The sequence below is a fragment of the Clupea harengus genome, unplaced genomic scaffold (assembly GCF_900700415.2).
Source record: "Clupea harengus unplaced genomic scaffold, Ch_v2.0.2, whole genome shotgun sequence".
In the NCBI taxonomy this organism is placed as follows: Eukaryota; Metazoa; Chordata; class Actinopteri; order Clupeiformes; family Clupeidae; genus Clupea; species Clupea harengus.
Window position 1 is genome coordinate 18,124 of NW_024879756.1, and position 23,177 is coordinate 41,300.

Below are 23,177 nucleotides of genomic sequence, written 5' to 3' on the forward strand. Positions count from 1 at the left end.
TCATGGAATATGTGCATACAAAGTATCAGTATGTAGCTACGCTTAGTTACTCAGTATGTGACACTGAGCTGCACTGTATTGACTAGTGTAGTTACAATGTAACAGGCACTATTACTATACGAGGTGCAGCTATTAAATAATGAGACTAATGCTGTAATGCAATTGTAATGAAGGAAACTCATTTATACTCATATAACTCGTATATACTTGTAATAACAGTTGTTATTTAACAGCCACACCTCGTATATACAGTATATACCTATTGGTTGCAATTGGAGACAGCTCACTCAGTCTCATATAGTGCATTAAGTCAATAAGGAGCTTGATACTAATGTTTTGGCACAGAAAACTGATAAACTCAGTGCTCTCCATTGCTGCTGTGTCAACACAGATCAGAACAAATCAAGGTTCAGTCCTTGTGGATTATTTTCCCAGAAAGCAAAGTGCACCGTGTGGTCTCATTACTAAGATGTGTTGCTTTAAACTGTAGCCATAGAGCTGGGCACCCTGCATGTGTATCTCGAGTTTCTCGAGCATCTGGAGCTCTGGGCAGCTCAGGAAGAGGGTTCTCCTTGGCTTTATTTGCATCTTGGTGTGTTGAGGCAGTGGTAAACGTTCATACTTCTTCATAGAGCGTCTCTGTTTGGGGTGTGTGAGTGTGTCTGTTTATGTATGTGTCAGTGCGTGTGTTTGTGTGTGTTTGTGTGTGTGTGTGTGTGTGTGTGTGTGTGTGTGTGTGTGTGTTAAAGCGTTCCTATCCTGTGATGAGGAACCTGTAGTGTCTGTAAGTTGGGGCAGGAAAAGTGGGGCGCGGGTAAGAAGCAGGTGGCGATTCCGTTTGAAGCGAAGGGCAGACTCGGGCCGTAGAACACCTCCTCCTTCCCCTCTGAGCTCACGTCCAGAACCTGGCAGACAGGAAGAGCACAGCACAGGTATATATCATGCCACAGGAAAACATCACATCACATCACATCACGTCACATCCTGGCAGACAGGTACAGCACAGGTACACATCATGCCACAGGTAAACATCACATCACATCCTGGCAGACAAGGTAAAACAAGTCACAGGTTAACATCACATCACCTGTGCCCATCAGGTGAGTTAAGGTCAACCCTTCAGACAGCTCACCTGAATGCAGGCTAAGGGTTCGTTTGTCCAGATGGAGTATCCTCCCACCACGTAGATCCTGTCCTCGTGGACCGCCACCCCAGCCTCGTTCTGGCCTGAGTGGAGACAATTAACGTTTGCTGCATTTTCCATTCAGTTCCATTCTTAAAATTGATACAGCGCCATTAACTCGAGGTGCTTGCGGAAGACAGGTGTGTTTCTGATAAACATCTCACCCCCCACACACACACACAACACACACCTGTGAGTAGGCCAAAGAACCGCTGGTCGATGTAGATTCTCACAAAGACACACACACACCATACACACGTAAACACACACACACACCATACACACGTATACACACACACACACACACACACACACACACACACCTGTGCGTAAGCTAAATAAACAACGTGCCCATTGATCAGCCTCAAAGTGGTAGCAGTCGATGTGTCCCACCAGGATAAGGATGCTCACATAGACACACACACCATACACACACATATGCACATACACACACAGACACAGACACAGGCACACACACACACCTGTGAGTAGGCTAAACGAACAGCGCGTCCACTGGTCGTCGTCAATGTGGTAGCAGTCGATGTGTCGCACCAGAATGCGGTCATTGTTGTAGTCCAGGTCGTTTCCGCCCAGCACGTAGAGCTGTCTCCCCACGGCCGCCATCACATGGTACACACGCCTCTGCAGCATGGAGCTACGCGCTAACCACTGGTCCTGAGAGAGAGAGAGACGATAAGAAGAAGAATGAGAAGACACTTCAGGAATGGATCTGCAAATGTATAGAATACACTATCTATATATTTGTATATTTGGACGCATAGTTGTATATATTCACTATATTTATATATTTGTATTTTCATCTATGTTTGTGTCTGTTTGTGGTGTGGTGTAGTGAGGTGTCTGAGCATGGTGTTGAAGTCTATTTGTTGAAGTGTATGCAGAGCTGTATGACTGTGAATGTGCACGTGTTTGCATCCGTGTGTCAAAGGGTGTGTTTGTGCTTTTGTGTGGAAGAATGTACATACACACTTGTGTGAGATAATTGTGTGTGTGTGTTTGACTCTGTGTGCATGTGAGAGAGACAGCGAGAGAGCAGGTTAATGTGTGTGTGTGTGTGTGTGTGTGTGTGTGTGTGTGTGTGTGGTGTGTGTGTGTGTGTGTGTGTGTGTGTGTAGAGTGAAGCTGACGGGTGGCCATCTGTTGAGGGTAGTGTGGGTGGGGGTTGGTGTTTCTGCCAGGTGAATGTGAAGCCCCGGTGAATACCAATGAATCTCTCTACTCTCTACAACTCTCTTTCTCATCCCCCCCCTCCCTCTCTCTCTCTCAACTCTTTACTGCCCTCTCTCCTCTCTCTCTTTCTTTGTCAACTGCTCTTCCTCTCTCCCATCTCACTCCTCTCTTTTTCTCCCTCTTTCTTGATATCCCCCCCTCTGTTCTCTTTCCCTCTCTCCTTCTTGCCCTCTCTCCCTCTTTCATTCCCTCTCTCTCTTCCTGTCTTAACTCAACACATCTGGTTTCCCCTGCAGTTATAGTAGATGTTAACCATGTCTTCTTTAACTCGGGCCAGGCCACAACACATCATCTTTTTCCCCACAAACATTCCTTCACATTCTCTCACTACCGGTTACCTGAGCAGGGTCATACACCATCAATCTGTTCTGATACTGGGCTGTATTTGTTACGCCACCTGTAAAGCACGCACACACACACACACACACACACACACACGCACACACGCACACAGACAGAGAGAGAGAGAGACCAGCATACTGGTGAGCCAATACTTACAAGTACTAGTTGTGTCTATGAGCACTGGTTGTGTCTATGAGCACTGGTTGTGTCTATGAGTACTGCTTGTGTCTATGAGCACTGGTAGCTCTGGCTGATCAATACAGCTGGTGTAATAATAAAGGAAAGCATTTTCAAGTGTTCCGGCTGTGGAATACTCAAACTCATTACCATACATTAATGCACTGCCCTTTAAGACAAGACTTGTGTAAATGCAGAGGTGGACATCACACATTCCTATGGGTACTGGGGTTGACTGGCAGGGCATGCATTCTCATTACACTGGACGCGTTACTCAAGCTGTGGCCTTCACAAAATATGATATGATCAATACAGTGATCAAATGACAGATAGGACAATATGATGGTGTCATTGATATTTTGCATACGATACAATATTATTGAGACTCTTTGACAATGCAGTAAGTACTGCAATCTGTACAATAAACTGTGACTTATTTCTCCCATATATCACGTGTCGTATACTGGGAGTCTTTGCAGCCAGCCTAGCGTGGAGAATTTGTTCCAGACTCTGACTTCCTTTTCCAGTTTCCGCTGTGATGCAAGAGAAGAACAAGGTCTTGCACCATATTGTGGATTTTAGAAGCAATGTTACCAGCTGATGTATTTCACAACATTAAATAAATAAATATTGCGATACTTGGTACTTGGCCATGGTATCGGTTTTATATTGTGGCGAAACATACTGACTACTCGATTACTAATACTACAGCTCATCGATTTCTTCTCCCACCTCTAATATGAAGGTTATTGAATCAATGTTTGTATAGATTGTGTTTTGACAGCATCACTCTTTTACAGTTTTGTCTGTTTTTTCTGTAAAGTGTGTTAGAGTTAGGGTTGTGGTGTTGTACCTGACACCCAGAGCAGGCCGTCAGCGACACACCCCCGCGTGGCAGGACAGCGAGCGGTCGAATGGCTGGACAAACATCCACTTGTTCCTTTTGGGGCAGTAACGCTTCGACAGACGGCAGCAACCTGCCTGAGCTCATTGCGGCCGCCCACGGCGAAGAGGAACTGTCGAGCACGCCCAGAACAAAGTGCTCGCGGCACGCCTTCAATGGGCGCGATGTCCGTTCCAGCGGTTGGCGCGCAGGTCGTTAGCGGCAGGCGCTCCTTACCGCGCACGTGCGCCCAGTTGGTCTGTTCCACCTCGCCGCCGCCACAAACAGGAAGTGACCCATGACAGCCACACAGTGGTGCTCCGCCCGGCGGCATGGGGTGCCAGCTCGCTCCAGTCCGACCCCCCCCGGCACCCGCACCCCCTGCATCTGATGCTGCTGCTGCTCCTGCTGGCCCCCCCCTTCGGTCTGCACCCCCCACCCCCGGGTCCGGCCGGGTTGAAGTAGCGCAGCTCTCGCACGCGACTGACCTCCCGCTTCCTCCCGCCGGCCACGTTAGAGGGTGAGGGAGCGGAAGCGGGGTCGCGTGCGGGCCGTCTGCGCGTAAGGGCTGGACGAAGGTGCCGCGCTGGTAGTCCAGGGCCTCCTCCACCAGGCTGGCGTGCAGGAGAGGGTGCCCGTCCGAGAGGTGGTGCAGCACGGACGACTCCATCAGGCCGTAGCGCACGTGCTGGAGCAGGTCCTCGGCGTACTGGGTAGCCGACAGTCATGCTCCAGCCAACGCACCACCAGCTGAGAGAGAGGTGGAGAGAGAGGGAGAGAGAGATGGGGGGGGGGGGAAGAAGAAGGAGGGATAGAGAGAATAGAAAAAAATACATGAAACAGATATAACTGGATACAGAGGGGGGACAGAGAGACATCATATGAGAGAGAAGAAGAACGAGTATGATAGTGAGTGATTGTGAAAATGAGTGTTGGAGAGGAAGAAAGATAAACAGACAAAGAGATGGAGAGATGGAGAGACGGAGAGAGAGTAATGAGGAGAGAGAAACAGAGGTAAAGGAAAGTAACTGAGAGAAGCAGATGCACAATGTGAAAAAGATAGAGACAGAGACAGAGAGGGAGATGAAGAGAGAGAGAGGGGGTGGTGAGGGTGCTTGCAAGGGAGCTCATTAGTATTCCATGCGGTGTGTGTGGGGGGGGGATCGGGAGATCAAACCGCTCGAGTGAAAAGGATATTGTGCAAAGCTTGGCGGGTGAGATGGACACTGCGCGTGCTTCCACATCACACAGATAGCTATTGTGTTCTCCACATACCCTTGGCTTAATTTCACACATATACACATGCACATACACACACACACACACACAGTAACACACACACACACACACACACACACACAGTAACACACATCACACACACAGTAACACAAGGGCAGAGGTGTATCCCTAGTCTGGGAAATAAATATGCAAAATGGTTCACTGCATTACCTTCCACACACACACACACACACACATGCATACACATACCCACACGTACCCACACATACCCACACTGCACAGAGTAGGAGGAGCAGGACAAAGGCCGAGCTAATTGAACTTAAGAGCAATCTGAGGTTGTTTGGCAAGCAGAGGCACGCAAGTGTGGGCGAGATGGCCACAGATAAACGATCTCGCTATCAGCCAAACAAAGTGGCTTTTAAACACTATCAGCACACAGGCAGCAAACTTATTACAGCTGAGCTGAGCTGGGCACGCACACACACACACACACACACACACACACACACACACACACACTCATGCCTACAACCCTTTCTGTCACGCACATACATACAGACAAGATAGAAGAGCACCCAAGTCACAGCATTACCCAAAGACAGTAGGAAGGTCACTATCACACTCAATCCTTTAATCCTTTCCCTTGCTTCTTTAGATCATTTCCCAAAACTACATCTCTACATTTTTTTATGTCCCAAACCTCCAAAGATTTCTATCAGTGAACTATTTCTACGCCATAGAGGGGACATGACAGAAACACTAAACGTTACACACCAACACAGCAAACACACCAACTCACCAACACCTCTTTGCCTCACACAACCAGACCAGTCCAGTCCAGAAGATATACCGATGCGGTCAGCCCGGAACCAACAGAAGCCCACATTTATTTAACATCTTTTCTTTCAAATGTTTTCCGTCTTTCTCCCTGTACACTTACACTCTTGCATTACACTCAGACATTGATCAAAATGTACAGAGGAAGGATACAAGCTCAGTGATGCATAGTTTTGATCTATGGATTTTAACTAGGGATGCACCGATACCACTTTTTTACAAACCGATACGAGTACGAGTATTTTTATTTGTGTACTTGCCGATACCGAGTACCGATACCGATACTTCTTAGATTTGGTCTCCATGAAAGTGCAATTAATTTGGAGGCAGATTTTATTTTATCCTCTGCAGATTATGTCAAGCCTATTGTACAAAATTAACAGAAGGCTATCCCAAGCCAAAAATAAACAGAGCTTTCTGGTTTTAACACACAAAAAAAGCCTTCAAACAGACAATATCATCACATTAGACAAAATGCAAATATAACCAGATAAAGGCAATTCAATTTGCTGCATAGTTAACAACACAGTCTGCTTAACAAAAAGTGAACAGAACTATTACTGGATTAGCACAAGAGCACATTTCAGTTACAAAAGGATCAGAAGAATCTCCTGCTCAAGTACACAAACAATCACTTAACCTATGTGGCACAGTCTTTCTCTCTAACTCTCTCTCTCTCTGTGTGTGCGTGCGCGTTTTTTTCTTTTGCAAGACGTCAGTTAAGATTGGTTACTTCGGTCTTGCGCCACTAGCATCAGTGAACTCTGTGTACTTAGCACTATGGTGTGTCTTCAGGAGTTTAATCAAATTGCTTGTGTTAAACAAAGTACTTTCCTTTCCGCCCCTCGACACCGTAGCAGTGCAGATCTTACACTGTGCCTTACTCCTGTCGTCGTCATTTATCTTAAAATGAGCCCAAATCGCCGTTAAGGCAGCATAACGGAATTGCTAATCGCTAACGAGATGCTAGCAGCTAAATTTAGCGAAACCTGTATACTGAAATACTTTGACACCATGACAAACTTTCCTAACACAGTCAAACATCAAGCAAATGCAACACAAGACGGCAAATAAGCTACTTACTAGTCTGGCAGAGAGTGGTAGGACAGGTAGGACAATAAATCACATTTTGTGTCAGCATAGCCCGGCCAGTTTGATGCAGTGAAATACTGATGAGTGGTATCGGTGCTTGGTATCGGCAATTCAAAACGAGTACGAGTATTTTAACGAAGTATCGGCACCGATACCAGTATCGGTATCGGTGCCGATACTTCGTTAAAATACTCGTATCCCTAATTTTAACATACAAATGTATTTACATCCTTAGGATTTTGATGAACACCTGGCATGAGGCATGTTGAGAATACATTTAAAACTGGACACTTCTTTTACATTCTATCCATCCATTTCTTTTATCTTGTATCTTCTCTGCCTCCTATTTTTACAGACAGAGCATAAATAAGCAAAAAAGAGAAAGAGACAGAGCGGGGGAAAGAGAGAGAGATGGAGGAGAGGGAGAGGTGGGCACTGCACTGTCTGTTGACTGTGAAGGTCACACTGGATCAGAGAACTTCCTCGGGGCAGAGAATAAATTAACTCCCCGAACACACACACACACACACACACACACACACACACACGCACATACACCCGAAAGAAAAGAGCAAGCGAGAGTGAGAGAGAGAGAGTGCAGTAAAAAAAGGGAGAAAAAGCAAGCAGAAGAGACACACACACACACACACACACACACACACACACACACACACACACACAGGAGAAAAAAAACAAAGTGGCAAGAAATGTGATTTCCAGAGCGTGAGCCTTAGCGAGCCTCGGCGAGTGTGGCGTGTGACGATGATTGACGGGCAGAACTATATCAGGGTGGCGTCATCGGGCACACGCTCCAGCGGCAGGACCACGCCAGCCGCAGCCCCGGCGCCCATCACGCTTCCGTCTGATGCCCAAATTAACCTTCCCGGCGCAGTGAAGGGGGCCAAAAGCGGCCTAATCAGGGCCTGATTATGGCGGCGGCGGCTGGTTAAAGGGTCAGGGTAATTGTGGCATCAGAGGCCTGATTGTTTTCAATCAGAGGGCTGGCCAGAGTGACAGCCAGGGGATTGGGGTTTCTGATGAAACCGCGGTGGGTCTAATCAGGAGGGAGGGGGTGGAGGAGGGTGGGGTGGAGGGGGAGTTTAAAGGGGTGGGGGGGTTGGAGGGGCTGAAGGGAAAAAGAGGAGGAAGAGGAGGGGGGGGGGGGGCCTGATTGGTGCAAATGAACAGTCACAGTCACAGTCACAGCACTGCCACAACCACCCCCCCCCCCCACCAGCTGACTTGTCTGCACATCTACTTCCCCTACCTTTGTCAGCTCAACACACAAGCACACATACATACACACAGGCATACACACACACACACACACACACACAAACACACGTACATCCACACACACACACACACACACACACACACACACACACACACACACACACACACAGTGCTAAATACGGATTTGCTGGCAGGCAAAGGACTTGTGTGGGTGTGTGTGTGGGTGTGGGTGTGTGTGTGTGTGGGTGTGTGTGGGTGTGTGTGTGTGTGTGTGTGTGTGTATGTGGGTGTGAGGAGACTGTTGAACTTGACACAAGAAAATGTGCTCTTAGGGAGAGACTAAAACAAAGGGGACACAGGGGGAAATATTGATAGGATATCTAAACATTTCCACTCATCCACATTATCACATTAACCCACCCACTGCACTATGTCCACTCTGCAATCTCAGACTGTATCCCTGACCACTAATCTGCCTGCTAAACCCAACCCTACTCAGGAGACCTACTCAGGGTTCCACTGATATTCTGGCCATCAAAGTGCAGGTAATGTTCCCGCAAGTAAGTACAAACGCTCTGTCCACCAAAACATGAAAGCAGCATAGTGCATCCACATCTGGAGAGGGATAATTAGAACGTTTTTATCGACACACAAAGTAGGACTGAAGAGATTTTCCACAAGCCAAACTTTTCTACGCCTGTACACTGTATATGTTAATAACATAAGGTGTTTACCTGTCAAATTACGTCCAATTCAAATGGTTTAATGCACAGTCCAACACAAAGCCCTTTTCCTGTGTATCAGTGTAGCATGTGTTTCTGTTATATCAGAAATGTGTTGCTCGCATCTTAGCACATATCACACTCTGCGTTAGCTCAGCTCTGTTCAAACTTCACTATTATCCGAAGGTCTTCTCACGCCGCAGCCCCAGGTGTCTACTAAACTGGAACCTCTGGAACCCTGGCTTCACTAGCTTGTGATATGGGTAACACATTGGCTGTATCATAAGGTTTCAAGGTGAGCGGAACATTTGTAAATACGATAACCAACTCAACTAATTCTTTAAGCAGGCTGAGGACTATGCATCTGTTGAAAATCATAGATTTGGTGAAAGATACTATTCATTGACAGATTTCCCCATCATTAATCACAAACTATTGTCTTTATTGTGTGTGTGTGTGTGTGTGTGTGTGTGTGTGTGTGTGTGTGTGTGTGTGTGTGTGTGTGTGTGTGTGAGAGAGAGAGAGAGAGAGAGATGCTTACCTGCCAGATCTCCTCCTCGCTGAGTGAGGTGAGGCGGTCACTCTTGAGCACCTCCCTGAGGAGGCGGTAGGGCAGGAGCAGCACCTCCTCCTGGTGGGAGCGCTGCAGCTCAGCCAGGTGCTCCACTAGGAAGGCCACCGTTGCCTCCTCCAGTGCCGGCAGGTGGAACAGGTCGGCTAGCCGGTACAGGTCCAGGTAGTTCAGACTGCTCAGCTCCTGCCGGCACACACACAGGAGTCAGCTTAACACAGGAATGAATAGGAGGATAGGTATCTATGGGGACAGGAGTGTTAGGTTAGGACAGGAGTCTGGATGTTCAGGCGTGTAAGGTTAGGACAGGTGATGTGGTTCAGGGCAGTCCATTGTGCGGACAGATGTGTTGAGTTAGGCAAGGCTCGTGTAAGGACAATAACTTGAGCACATTTTGTTACATATTTTTTAGCTTTGTTATAGTTTGGTCCGGATCATTTAAGGTATCAATCAGGACTGAACTGAAATGAATGAAGGCTAGATCAGACTTTAAGATGGGCCATGACTAGTTCAGATCAGAGATAAATGAATGAAGGCTAGATCAGACTTTAAGATGGGCCATGACTAGTTTGGTGTAATTAGGTTACATTTGAAAGGGTTAGATTCTGGAGACCCAAAATAATTAAGCAATATAGTACGAGTGCGAGTGGGGTAGGTAAGGGATATCCCTTACCTACTCGTACTATATTGCTTTTATAAAACAATTTTATAGTCAACCAATTAACATTCAACCCGAAGTTATTGATTACAATTTTTTTTATTTCGCCATTGTTTCTCCGCAACAAAAAAATAGTTCCATTGTCAACGTCTTTTGGAATTATAAGAACTTTGAATTAACGGTTATCGCTTAATTGTATCAACGTGCTATAGAATGTTTCATCGCGGAGTGATTTAATATTAGCTGTGAAAAGTCCGAGTTGGGATGTCCTGGGATATTCCAACTCATGGAACGTCTCTTGTCCAATCAGAAACAGCTAAATAATTCAATAGAACCCAATTGTTTTATAAAGCAAAATAACACATGGCAGTCTTATGATATATGATATATGACACCGCAGTAGTGTACAACCATCTTTGAGTCATGAGTCATGAGTCATGAGCCCTGAGCCATGAGCCCGACAGAAACTACCTCTGACTCCACCGACACAAAGGGGGAGAGGCTGATATGAGATCAACATAATAAGATGCTGAGATAATGAAAAGAGTGAAAGTAAGAGGGGGGGGGAGAGGGGGAGAGAGAGAGTGAAAGAGAGAGAGGTAATGGAAGGAGTAGACTGCCATCTATTGGATTCACCAGAAACTGTACGGCTCACACACACACACGCAACCCTCAGATGACATTCACTTCACTGAACCGGCTACTCATTGAACCCCGTTGTATACCTGTCACAGTATACTGTATGAATTAGGCTTATTATACACTTAACAGTGTGAAACACACCCATGGGCACAGCACACACTGTAAATTATATACAGCCTAACATAGACTAAACACCCTGCACTGCATAGGAAGGACCCAGATGGCTATTGTCTGGCTCATTATTTCATCCAAATTGCAAATCTTACAAAGACCTGTAAGATCACAAGACGCAGTCAGAACCCCACAGCCTACAGCAGCAAAACCTATGGGACTGCACAGTGCTGCAAGTTGTTTATTCCACCAGCAGGTGGCGTATGGAATATGAGAGTGTGTGCACATGCAGACGGAAACAGTAAGTGTTTAAGTAATTGTACAAAAAAGAGGCAGGTGGAAAAAATTGAAAAGTACAGCAAGAAAGGCAGAAAGACAGAGTGAGAGAGAGAGAGAGAGAGAGAGAGAGAGGGATTACAAATGTTATTTAGCTCTGTTATTTAATTCTGTTTGGTTGTTATTCCTTTTTGACTGTTATATCCTGGCAATATAGTATTGTGTCAATCCAACCCTTTTGAATCTGAGAGGGGGATAAAGACCGAGGGAGAACATCTGAAGGTCACCTGTATGAGGTAGTGTTGTGTAGGTCACCTGTATGAGAGTGTTGTGTAGGTCACCTGTATGAGGTAGTGCTGTGAAGCTCACCTGTATGAGGTAGTTGGAACACAAGCTGAGCAGCTCCAGCAGCTGCAGGTGACTCCCAGCAGCCAACACATCTTGGATCACCCCCGGCTCCAGCACAATCTGCACAGACAGGAAACAGCCTTGACCATCAGACATCATGATCAGGATTAACATACAATGCACAGATACTGGTTCATTAATCAGTTATTCACGTAAGCACGTGCTTTTTTCACATTTGACCTATTTAGTAGACTATGTGCCATCAGAGGAACCTGTTTAATAAAGTGTGTGCATATGGCCTCAGAAGCACCTTGTCTGAACACAGACGTTTGAAACTCCTCAGAGCCCAGAGCTCACAGGTCTGAAGCCCACCAGCACCAGCAACAGCAACAGCAACAGCTACGTACTGACCCACCTACAGGACTTGAACTGCTCCTCATAACTAGCACAACAGGGTCTTCTATGGGGTTCTTTATGGGCTGTTTTAATAAACCTGCATATTTTTTCCAACACGAGGAGTGGTTTGTTTGTTTAAGTTCTAGGACATCTTGGAGGATATTGGAAGCTTTAGTGTGCTGGATCTGCTCCTTCCAGACAGAAAACCAAATTTGATGCACATTCTAACTCAGACAGACAGACAGGTAGAGAAAGAGAGAGAGAGACAGACAGACAGATGGAACACATCTAGCCAAGATTGACGATAGACAGACAGATGGAAAACAGAACGTGTGAGATGGAGAAAGAATGAGACAGACAGATGGAACACATCTAGCCAAGATCGACAGATAGACAGACATATGCACAGACAGACAGATAGAGAGATAAAGAGAGAGAGTGTGTGTGAGTGGAAAACAGAGAGTGAGTGGGAGAGAAAGAATGAGACAGACAGATGGAACACATCTAGCTAAATTAGCCAGCCTGGATCTAAGCTGGACCTAGGTCAGCTGCAGACCACAGAGCCCTGATGCAATATCAGCGGCTATTTATTTAGAGTGTCTGTGTCTGTGCCGTCACAACAACCCGCCTCTCTGACATGTGTTTCACTCTGGCTATCTGTGTACATCTGTGTGCAGATCATCAATGTGAGCTAACATGCATGCGTCACATGAAGTCTCCCATCAGAGTCACGGTGCGGGGGGAGATAGAGGGAGTATTTGGCAGGTTTACAGAGCCTTTGTTGGCTCAGTGACAGTCCCCGGAGCTCGGTGATGTTTTCCACGAGCATGACGTCTGAGCCGCGCTTAACACTGAGGCGCTAAAACCCAAAGATCATTTTTCCATATCAAAATATTTTGCTTGCAGTGGTTGTGTGGCTTCCAAAGCTCCCCTGATAAGGCTGAAGGGCCTGAAGGATCAACACACCACAAGAAAACAAATCCACACTGGAAGCGTATTGCAATGTCTGTGTCTGTGTCTGTGTCTGTGTCTGTGTCTGTGTCTGTGTCTGTGTCTGTGTCTGTGTCTGTGTCTGTGTCTGTGTCTGTGTCTGTGTCTGTGTCTGTGTCTGTGTCTGTGTCTGTGTCTGTGTCTGTGTCTGTGTCTGTGTCTGTGTCTGTGTTCGTGTGTTCGTGTGTTTGTATGTAAGTGTCTGTTTGTATGTAAGTGTCTGTGTATATGTATGAGTCTCTGAGTTTGTCTGGGCAAGCTAAATTGGAGCAGCAGGTTGATGTTGGCCTACGCATAATTTCCTCTCATCCCCAGGGAAACACACAATTATTCCTAATTAACGGCATCAGCAGAAACAGCATCAGCAGAAACAGCAACAGCAGCAGCAGCAGCAGCAGCAGCAGCAGCGGTGCTCCCCTGGCCTGGGCTAATCCACAGTGAGACAGTGAATCTCCATCTCTCCACCGACACTGGGAACATGGCCACCCACACACCCACCCATCCACCCATCCATCCAGACAGCCACCCAAACAAGGGGGGCGGTGGAGGCTTGAGCAGTGATGGCGGATGGATGATGATTCAGTGTTTGTTGGTTCTAGTTCTAGCCGTGTCTCATGGAGAGCTTCAGCGCTGTCAGTAGGGGGGTATGGGGCAGGCGTGGGAGGGAGACTGCCAGGGGAGCGATCAGCGGTCAGAGAGGGCCCAGAGATGATGGGAATGCTCGCTTAATGTGTGCTGTCTGTGTAGGAGGAGATTCTGGCACAAACTTGGTGTGTGTGAGCATGTGTGTAGGCTATACGTACGTGTGTGTGTGTATGTGTGTGTGCGTGTGTGTGCGTGTGTGTGTCTGTGTGTGTCTGAGAGTGTATTCATGTCTATGGACCGCATGCATCACTAGTAGGTCTGGACTAAAAACATGCTGAGTACATTTCTACACAGAAACGGTACTTATTAAAGGTACTTGGCAGGAGAACATGTTGCATGGTCTCGAGGTGGTGTACGCATAATATTTGTAATTTGCAGATTAACGACACCTAAGAGGAACTAACTGTGATGCAAGGAGGCAAAGATTTATCACTGCGGTCAGGAATTCTCACGTACGCATTGTTCATTGTGCAGGCCTAGTACTGCCATAACTTAACTGTAAACATAGCTATCGTGCATATTGTATGGGAAGGGGCAGCCCGGTTGACTTCAATTTATATTTTTTAGTACTGAGGCCAATATTAAAATGTGTTTTGCAGCAATATAAGGTTTTCACAATACAATTGGCGTAACTGACTAAATGATTCGCATTGAAATATAGCCACCAGAAGAGGATAATAAGACTAGGATGTGCTGCAAGAGAAGTTCAAGCTCATCCACAGGTGCTCCTTCCGCGGGGAGGGTTACCTGGAAGATGTACATGCTTCTCCGACCCCATTTCGGGTGTGTCCTGACCCCTGTAAGGACCATTGTGAGATTGGACATGATTTTACACTGATGACTGACATTAAGATCTTTGAAGAAAATGGGTGTACGTTGTGCGTACATTGTGCTTGATAACTCTGACAAAAATGCTCTGTACAAAAATAGTGGAATTGGGCTTCCACATGATCCTACGGCAAGTTCTGCACAAAGATTGAGTGAGTCTGTGTGTGCCTGTGTGTGTGTGTGCCTGTGTTTTCTTTTCGGGTGTGTGTTCTGTGTGAGACTGGTTGGTGTGGGAGTGAGAGAGTGGCCTCACCTGCCCCGTGTAGGCGAAGTCGAGAGCATGCTTCAGTCCCACACACGTCACTCCCTGCAAGGTCACCTCATCCGCCTCACTCTCCATCATACACAGGCTAAACATGGCCTGGCAAGGCACATAAAAACAGGCAAGGAACCAGGTAAAGAACAGGCACATACACACACACACACACACACACACACACACACACTTATATACAGACAAATATACACACATACTAAGTCAAGTGATGGGTTCATCAGACAGTTCAACATAGCAAAACAGCATTTAATAGCACACACACAGACAGACACACACAGACACACACAGACACACAGACACACACACACACACACACACACACACACACACACAACTGAGATCTGTTGCCTGTTTGTCATTCCACTGATATCTGCACAACATTATTTGTCAGGTTAGACGTGTGAAAGCAAGAGTAATGACAGTGCTTATACACACACACACACACACACACACACACACACACACACACACACACACACACACACACACACACACACACAAACACAAACACAAACACACACACACACCCCACTACCCACATGCTATAATAATCAGAGCGACGGTGCGGCCAGCCAAGTCATGCTCCCCACTGAGGCCGCACTAATCAAAGGCATTGATCGCTGTCTCGCAGTGGGTGGATGGGAAAGACATTGATCAAAGCTCACACAGCACAGGAAGTGGGAGGCCCAGAGATCATAACAGAGGCCATGACTGAGCTGAGCTCCAATAAATCGTCCTCCGCCTCTAGCACAGAGGTCCCAACACACCCAACACACACACACACACACACACACACACACACACACACACACATGAACACACACACGCACACAAATGTCCTTCTAAAGTACAGGAAAGACATTACAGAAGTTAACTAGTGCCTACACACTGTGTTCTCATTTCTCATCTCACTCTCTACCTGTAGCTGAAATAGAGCAGTAGCCACAATCTGCGCCACAAACGACTAGCCGTGCTAGAAGAATTTACAAATGCGATTCCATAAGGGGCTTTAATTGTCCATTTTTGGTCACTGGTACATTGTATGTACTTACTACATGGAGTATCTACTGTATATTATCATGTCAAACATGTGTGGTTGGTGCCAGTGGCCATGAGGTTCCTCATTCTGGTGTGTATCTGGTTCTGAGCTACCAACTCTGTGCCAGACCTGAGCCTAGTCCATGCCAGAGTTAGAGAGGTCCGATGCAGGATTGTCCTGAAGCGCTTTGAGAAAGCGTTCCGATTCATGTTCTGCCTTGTATTTAATGTGGCCAATCAGTACCACTGCTTTTTTTGTGGTCTCCCTCAGCATGAAATAACTATGGCAGCTAAATTTATCCCTGTGCCCCTTTATCCTCTATTCTGTCTTTTCTCTTTTTCAGAGAAACTGCCACCACACATTCTAGATGAGTCTTTTCCTCCTACTCTATTTGCAGCACAGCCTACTTTCATAGGGTGACCTCACTTCACATTGTTTAAAAACCAAAAAAAAGAGAGACCAAAGTGTCTTGTTAGGGCAGAACCCCTGTGGAGAGAGAGTGTGTGTTAATTAAACTCTTCCTGGTTGAGTGACCATGAGCCACTCACGCAACCTGGAGGGATGTGTGTGTGTGTGTGTGTGTGTGTGTGTGTGTGTGTGTGTGTGTGTGTGTGTGTGTGTGTGTGTGTGTGTGTGTGTGTGTGTGAGGACAAGGTCAGTGCGTGAAGATGAGACCTGAGACCTGAGACTGAGACGTGTACTGAGGGGTGACTTCTAACCTGAGGGGAGGCTGATGTAGTTGGGGTGGGGGTTGGTTCAGAGGCGGTGACCGTGACAAATGAGCCCTGTTAGCACAGCTGCAGCAGCAGTCCGGGGCAAAGATTTTGGAGTGCAAAGGTTGGCTTAACAGTAGCTTAGCAGATTCTGTGCTGAGGCGCTCTCTAGTTTATCGTACATGCAGTTCCATTATAGGATACAGGTTTGTCTGCTATGGTATGGTATGGTTAACTGTATACGATGCTGGTACAGTTATGACCAGTAGAAACAGTGTTATTGCCAGCCATCCAAAAAACCATGAAACAGCATTGCCTCTTCATTACTTCATACCTCTGTTAAGTCAAGTGTTGCAGCTACGGATATTTCTGCTGGATGTAAATATGCAAAGATCTTACATTTACAGTTCTTCGTTTCATACATCCTGGTACTTTATAGGGAAGGGAAGGTGTTTATAGTTTAGTGATGTGTGTGTGTGTGTGTGTGTGTGTGTGTATCGAAGCTCTGCCATCAGCATTGTTACAGGATGCTACCTCAACAGGTCTGAAGGTAATGTTCATTGTCTGACTTCCTGACTGCAGTAAGACACTGCTTCGAATGACAATATCCAGGATACCAAGGCTTCTACAATTAGCGCATCCTTCAATGTTTAACACTAACAGATTGCCACAGCTGCGCAACATGTCTGCGCATGGATGTTAGGCCATATTCCGTCTGTTTGGTGGATGTTAGGCTATATTCCGTGTGTTTGGTGGATGTTGGGCCATATTCCGTGTGTTTGGTGGATGTTAGGCCATATTCCGTCTGTTTGTTGAATGTTAGGCGATATTCCATCTGTTTGGTGGATATTGGGCCATATTTCTCAGAGGGGTTAAGAGGTAATTCGATGCGATAGAAGGAGACAGGTGATCAGGACGGGGCAGCTTTAGCTGTGCTGCTCACGCTTGATGGGGCATCCCATTCCAATCTGCCCCGTCTGGGCCATGGTGCCTCCAGACTGGGGCTGAAGAGGGTGGGAGTCTGGATATGGGTTTCCATTACTCGGAGCGTGTGATTCACTGGTGGGAGACGCTATCGCTCAGAAGGGAGAAGTCATATGTAACATCCTCATTTACAGATGCATACATAAACACACACACACACACACACACACACACACACACACACACGCACGTTGCAGGGAGATCATGTGAAAAAGCATGTGTTAATGCAAGCATGGACACAGACTCTCTAGGCTTTAACACACACACACACACATGGACGCACACACATGGATGCACACACATGGACGCACACACATGCCCTGGTTTTAAGGACCCTTGTCTACTTCACTGGAACTCGCACTGCTTCTACATAGCCTGCGGCTGTAAGACTGTTTTGTCTATTGTACTGTGTTGAGTATCAAATGCTGCACCGCAACCAATAAGTGGATGAAGACAAGATTGCGATCTGATATGTCTGGGTATTTGTGTAACTGATCATAGCATCGAATCCATTCTCTAATTGCACAAGAGGTGCTACAGTGCATAATGTCATGTCTGACTGTCTCTTTTCATATGAAAATACCTGTGGCAGTACTGTCCCCAGGAAAAAAAAACAATAACGAAATCAGCCTTCCGCACAGCTGCCTCTGCTCCCTCTCCACTTGGTAGGATGAAAGTCAAGCTACCTGGCCTGAGTAAATCCCTCCTTGGACTCCGGCGTAATCTCCCCTCGCCTCGCCATTTCCAGGGGGGATTTATCTCCCCTCTGCTTTAATCTGCTCAGCCCCTCCGAAAATCAAATCTCACTGCCGCTGCCAATGCTCTCCCTGGGCTGCGTCTCCAGGAGCCGCTCATTTCCTGCGTGCCCTACCTGGCTGCTCTCGCTCTCGCTCTCGCTCCCTCTACTCCCTCCACTCCCTCCCTTCTTTTCTCTGCTCTCTCCTCTGCATATTACCAGTCATCTGCACCCAATCTGTTCTGAAAACATTCCCCAAGCATACACACACACACATACAGACACGCACGAACAGACACAGACACACACGCACACGCACACAGACACATATGTACATACATACTCACGCTCACACACACATACACGGACACAAGCAAGCATATACACGCTTACACACATCCGTATGTTCAAAAGATCTGTTAGATTTCCGTACTGGTGTACATTTGGGGGAAGAACATAGTCTGCCATCAAAGACCATGCCTACCAGACCATGTTTGCATTAAAATGAACTCAAATGAACCTCACACAAACACACACACACACACACACACACACACACACACACACACGCTCACACCTGCACTCACACTCACACTCACACCCGCACTCACACTCACACACACACACACACACACACACACTCACTCACACACACACACACACACACACACACAAACACAGGAGAGTATAGAAGCATAAAAGGGAAGAGAACAGATTGAGATGAGGAGCTTAATTCACTTGACTGCTTCAGCCAGACGTCATGCTTTCAAACACAGAAGCACCTTAATGACTTAGACTTTAGCCTGGCTCCAATCAGTGCAGAGTGCAGGTCCTGCTCAACCCCACACACGTCGGCCCAGGCTAAATAAGGCACCACCTTAAGGGCATAAGGATGACATGTAGAAGCCTTTTTTCCTGTCTCTGTTCTGCAAGAACTCATTTGGCAGGGTGTGAAGTGGTGGGGGCACAGCTGACACTCCCCCATGTAATGACAAGGCTTTGGGTGGATTTCACACACAAGACTCTAACAGGATTACTGTTGACAGGCAACGAGCAATGGCTGACATGTAAATTAGATCAAGTTTGATTGATTCTGAGCATTGCTAGTAATGCCAATTCTGCTTTTCCATTGCTATTAACTTCCACTACTAGCCTCCTCTCTCCTCCATCTCGCCCCCTGTTTCCCTTCTCAGAGTGGTCTGAGGTATCAAATCTAGAGTGAAATGTGAAACGATGGCCGCGGGAGTCACATGTGACAGAAAACTCACCCTAAAGTAATCGCTGCACGCCGCAAGCACAGCCTTGTGGGCGTGGAACTTCTGCTCCCCGGCAACCAGTGTGACGTCACAAAAGAGGCCATCCTTCCGCTGCTGGTTGAGGGCGGAGAGAACGGAGTCCTGGTGCGACCTGGACTGACACAGCCTCTGGCCTTTCAGCATGTCCTGGGAACTAAGATGGGGAGAGATATGAAAAGATATATATATATAGAGAGAGAGAGAGAGAGAGAGAGAGAGAGAGAGAGAGAGGAATGAGAGGGAGAGAGAAATACAAAGAGAAGAGTGAAGGACACAGGAAAGTGATAGTTAAAATGTGGTTGCTGATGTCTGCCACGTATTGCTGTTTGGTAATACTACTCTATTTTTTCAGTCATGAATTGGAATTTGAATGAGAGAACGGGAGGAGGATAAAGGGGCCTCCAAGAACAGGCAGTTCTGTGTCTCCATTGTGAGACTATAGGCCCTCTCACCCTCTGACCCATGTGATGTCCACATGATGTCGTAAACCAAATACAGTTATGGCGTCTCTCTCTCTTTTTCTCTTCCATACACACAATCAATCTCTCTCTTTTTCCAATTCTTTCTCTCTATGCCTCCCTCCCTCTCTATTCCAAACAGACCCCCTCTCTTTTTCACACACACACTCTCTCTCTCTCTCTCTCTCTCAATCAATTTCTCTCTCTTACTCAATCTCTCTCTTTTTCTCACTATTTCTTTCTACCTCCATCCCTCCCTCTCTTTCACACACACTCTCTCACTCAATCTCTCTTTTTCTCACTCACTCACCCTCTTTCTCCTCATCCCTGTGCAGAAATATGTTCACTCTAATAAAAAACCAGCTTTGGCTCTCAGTATTAACAATATAACATTCAATGCATATTCATAAATGTCGAGATAAGACCTATACACAAGATGTGTATGCATGTAAAATCATATACAAACACACCGTCTATACACATATACACATACACAAGCATACACATATACACAAAAAAGAGATAACATGCGCATAGAGACAGAGTTGATGTGGTTAAAAAGGGGATCATTCATAATCATTCTGGTTGTTATGGGTAATATAGGTAAACACAGTCCCTCAGACAGTACCAAGCTCTGCAAAGACAAGGGCTCCACTATCCTGCTCCTCTGATGTATTCAAATCTGGAATCAGGTATATTTTTTAAAAATCAAATATTTCTTTCTAATGTTCCACACAGATGAAGTTCCACCTCTGCCTCTACTGCCCCTGTCTTACAGTGACCACCTTTCTGTTGCTCATTGATCTTGATATTTTGTGTCTGCCTTTCACTGTGTGTGAGTGTGAGTGTGAGTGTGAGCGTGAGTGTGAGTGTGTGTGTGTGTGTGTGTGTGAGTTTGTGTGTGTGTGTGTGTGTCAGACCATACTTCCCCAGGATCCATCTCTGATTTACCATATATCTTTGACAGTGAAATGACACTTTGCCTACTCAAGCCAGATACCGTTGTAATTCATATTATCTTGCAACTTGCCCATTATCAAAGGAGAATATCTCTCTCTCTCTCTCTCTCTCTCTCTCTCTCTCTCTCTCTCCAGGGGTAGTAATGTCCAGATTGTAAGCACACTCAAGTATCCCAATGCTTTTGTGAATCCTACAAAAAGGTAGGTTTGGGATAACTTGCAACAAAAACTGCACATCAATGTCTATGAACTTTGGCTTGTTTGAGAAACCAGACACTAGCACACTTATGCTAACCATATGAGCCTGAAACACAAATGCCCACGTCTTTAAGGGTACAGGGTTTTGAGATTCTGCACCTGTGATATAAGACCATTGGGCCTCAGAAAACCACTTCCTTAACAAACATCACACACATCTGACTGATAAGCCTTGAGGACCATCAGTGTCTATATGCATGCACTGGACTGGACTGGACTGGACTGGACTGGGACATTGCGGGGACCATAGAGCAGGGACACACAATGTAGCTGACTGGACCGGGGCTGATGTGGTCCATAACCAGACCAGATCCTTTTCCAGACCTGCTCCAGAGTCATTCACTGTGCGGGGAACTACAGTGACCTCAGACACAATAGCGTACCTGAGAAGAGGCTCAGAGGGCATTCTCCTGTCAGGGTGGTGGTGGTGGAGACGGGATGGATGGAGTGAAGGAGGAAGTGAGCTCTGGCTGGCTGTCACTTATTGTGGTAGCTTCACTGAGCCCGTCCAGTAGCCTGAAGAGAGGGCGAAAGTCAGTTAACATGAACGCTTAGTCTCACAGATACCCCCTGACAGACAGTGGACCTGATGTGGCACAGATTCGCCACAGATCCCTTGCAGAGACAGTGGTTGCCTTGTCAACTGGTGAGTTACAGGCATAGCAGGATGCTGGGGTGAAGGAGCTGTGCAGCACTAACACGGATTTCAGTTTTGTTTCACTACTCAACCCCATGCAGACTCATCAAGCGTGGGCTGACCCCAATACTCATCCAAATGAATCATCACATGAAAAATCACAATCATCACACACTCGCTCACACACACACACACACACACACACACACACACACACACACACACACACACACACACACACACACACACCTATATATGCACAGATTGTACACCCAGAAACACACACTAGACCACTCTTACCTGGGGCACTGCACAATGTTGTCAGATTTTGTCAGTTATGTCAGTTTGACGCAGCACCAGTTTTGTGCGGAGGGACACAACCCAAAGCCTACTCACCCAGAAGCAGACCGTGGAGCACCCTAACACAGAGTGGGCTAGTCTATTAGTCATCCTGGTCAGGAGCAGTCTGAGACATGACTCTGGCAAACCCATATGCTACCCAGCAGAGCCACAGGAGGCCATCCAGGTGATTAGATCCTAGTCTCATCTGCGTTTAATGTCCTCCCATCTCCTGGCCATCTCCAGGGGCTATTGATCCAATGACTGAATGACCTTCAGAGGACTGCTGGCAGTCACCCAAGAGCAAAGTCAAGAGACAAGCAGGCAGAGAGAGAAAGAGAGTCTTAGAATGTTTCATTGGACCATATCTCCATTCTACTAAAGATGTTCAGACAGGATTACCAGATGAAAATGAATGAAGCAGATGAAAAATACAGCTAAAACAACAAGCGACATTTTCAGCCAAGAACCTGACATGCACTGTTGCACTTGACCATGTGTCAGCTTGTTTATCAAGAAGGGCTAGTATTGCAATATTGCTGAATACATGCATTAAACGTAAAAGCGTTGCCAGTTTTCTCCAGTTTTCTCCGCAGGACTGCATCCTTTGCGGCAGCGTTTACTTTCATCATGAATGTTATTCGCCATGAATGTTGTTTGCATTCTACCAGAGATTAATCGATGAAAAGTCGGATAGGTTGGCCTGGTCTACGATGGAGACTGAGGCTGTTTTCGCGGGGGGAATCACCGTGCGTATGCCTCCACCATCACTTTTAAATCTCAGCCATCAACCCCTACCTGCTGACTCTAAAAAAGATCTGAGCCAGAGTCAGCTGCTATTCGGGTCAGGTTTCCTAGCAACTGTCCAGCTAAGGGGACAAACGGGATATTGGGGGGAATTTACAGATAAAACCTCCGCTTTGTTATAGTCCCTGCTGAGCGAGCCGTGACAACTGATTCAGAGACGTCCGATGCTCCATTTGACAGGACGGACGGACGGATGGACAGGCTCTAACAGTAACTCTAATGTGGAAAACATGACATCCAACATCACA

At 46.6% G+C, this 23,177-nt stretch overlaps 1 pseudogene; it reads right to left on the reverse strand.

Annotated features, from left to right (window-relative positions):
• Window positions 1-201: 201 nt before the first annotated feature.
• On the reverse strand, window positions 202-22,171 carry LOC122130237 (annotated as a pseudogene).
• Window positions 22,172-23,177: the final 1,006 nt, after the last annotated feature.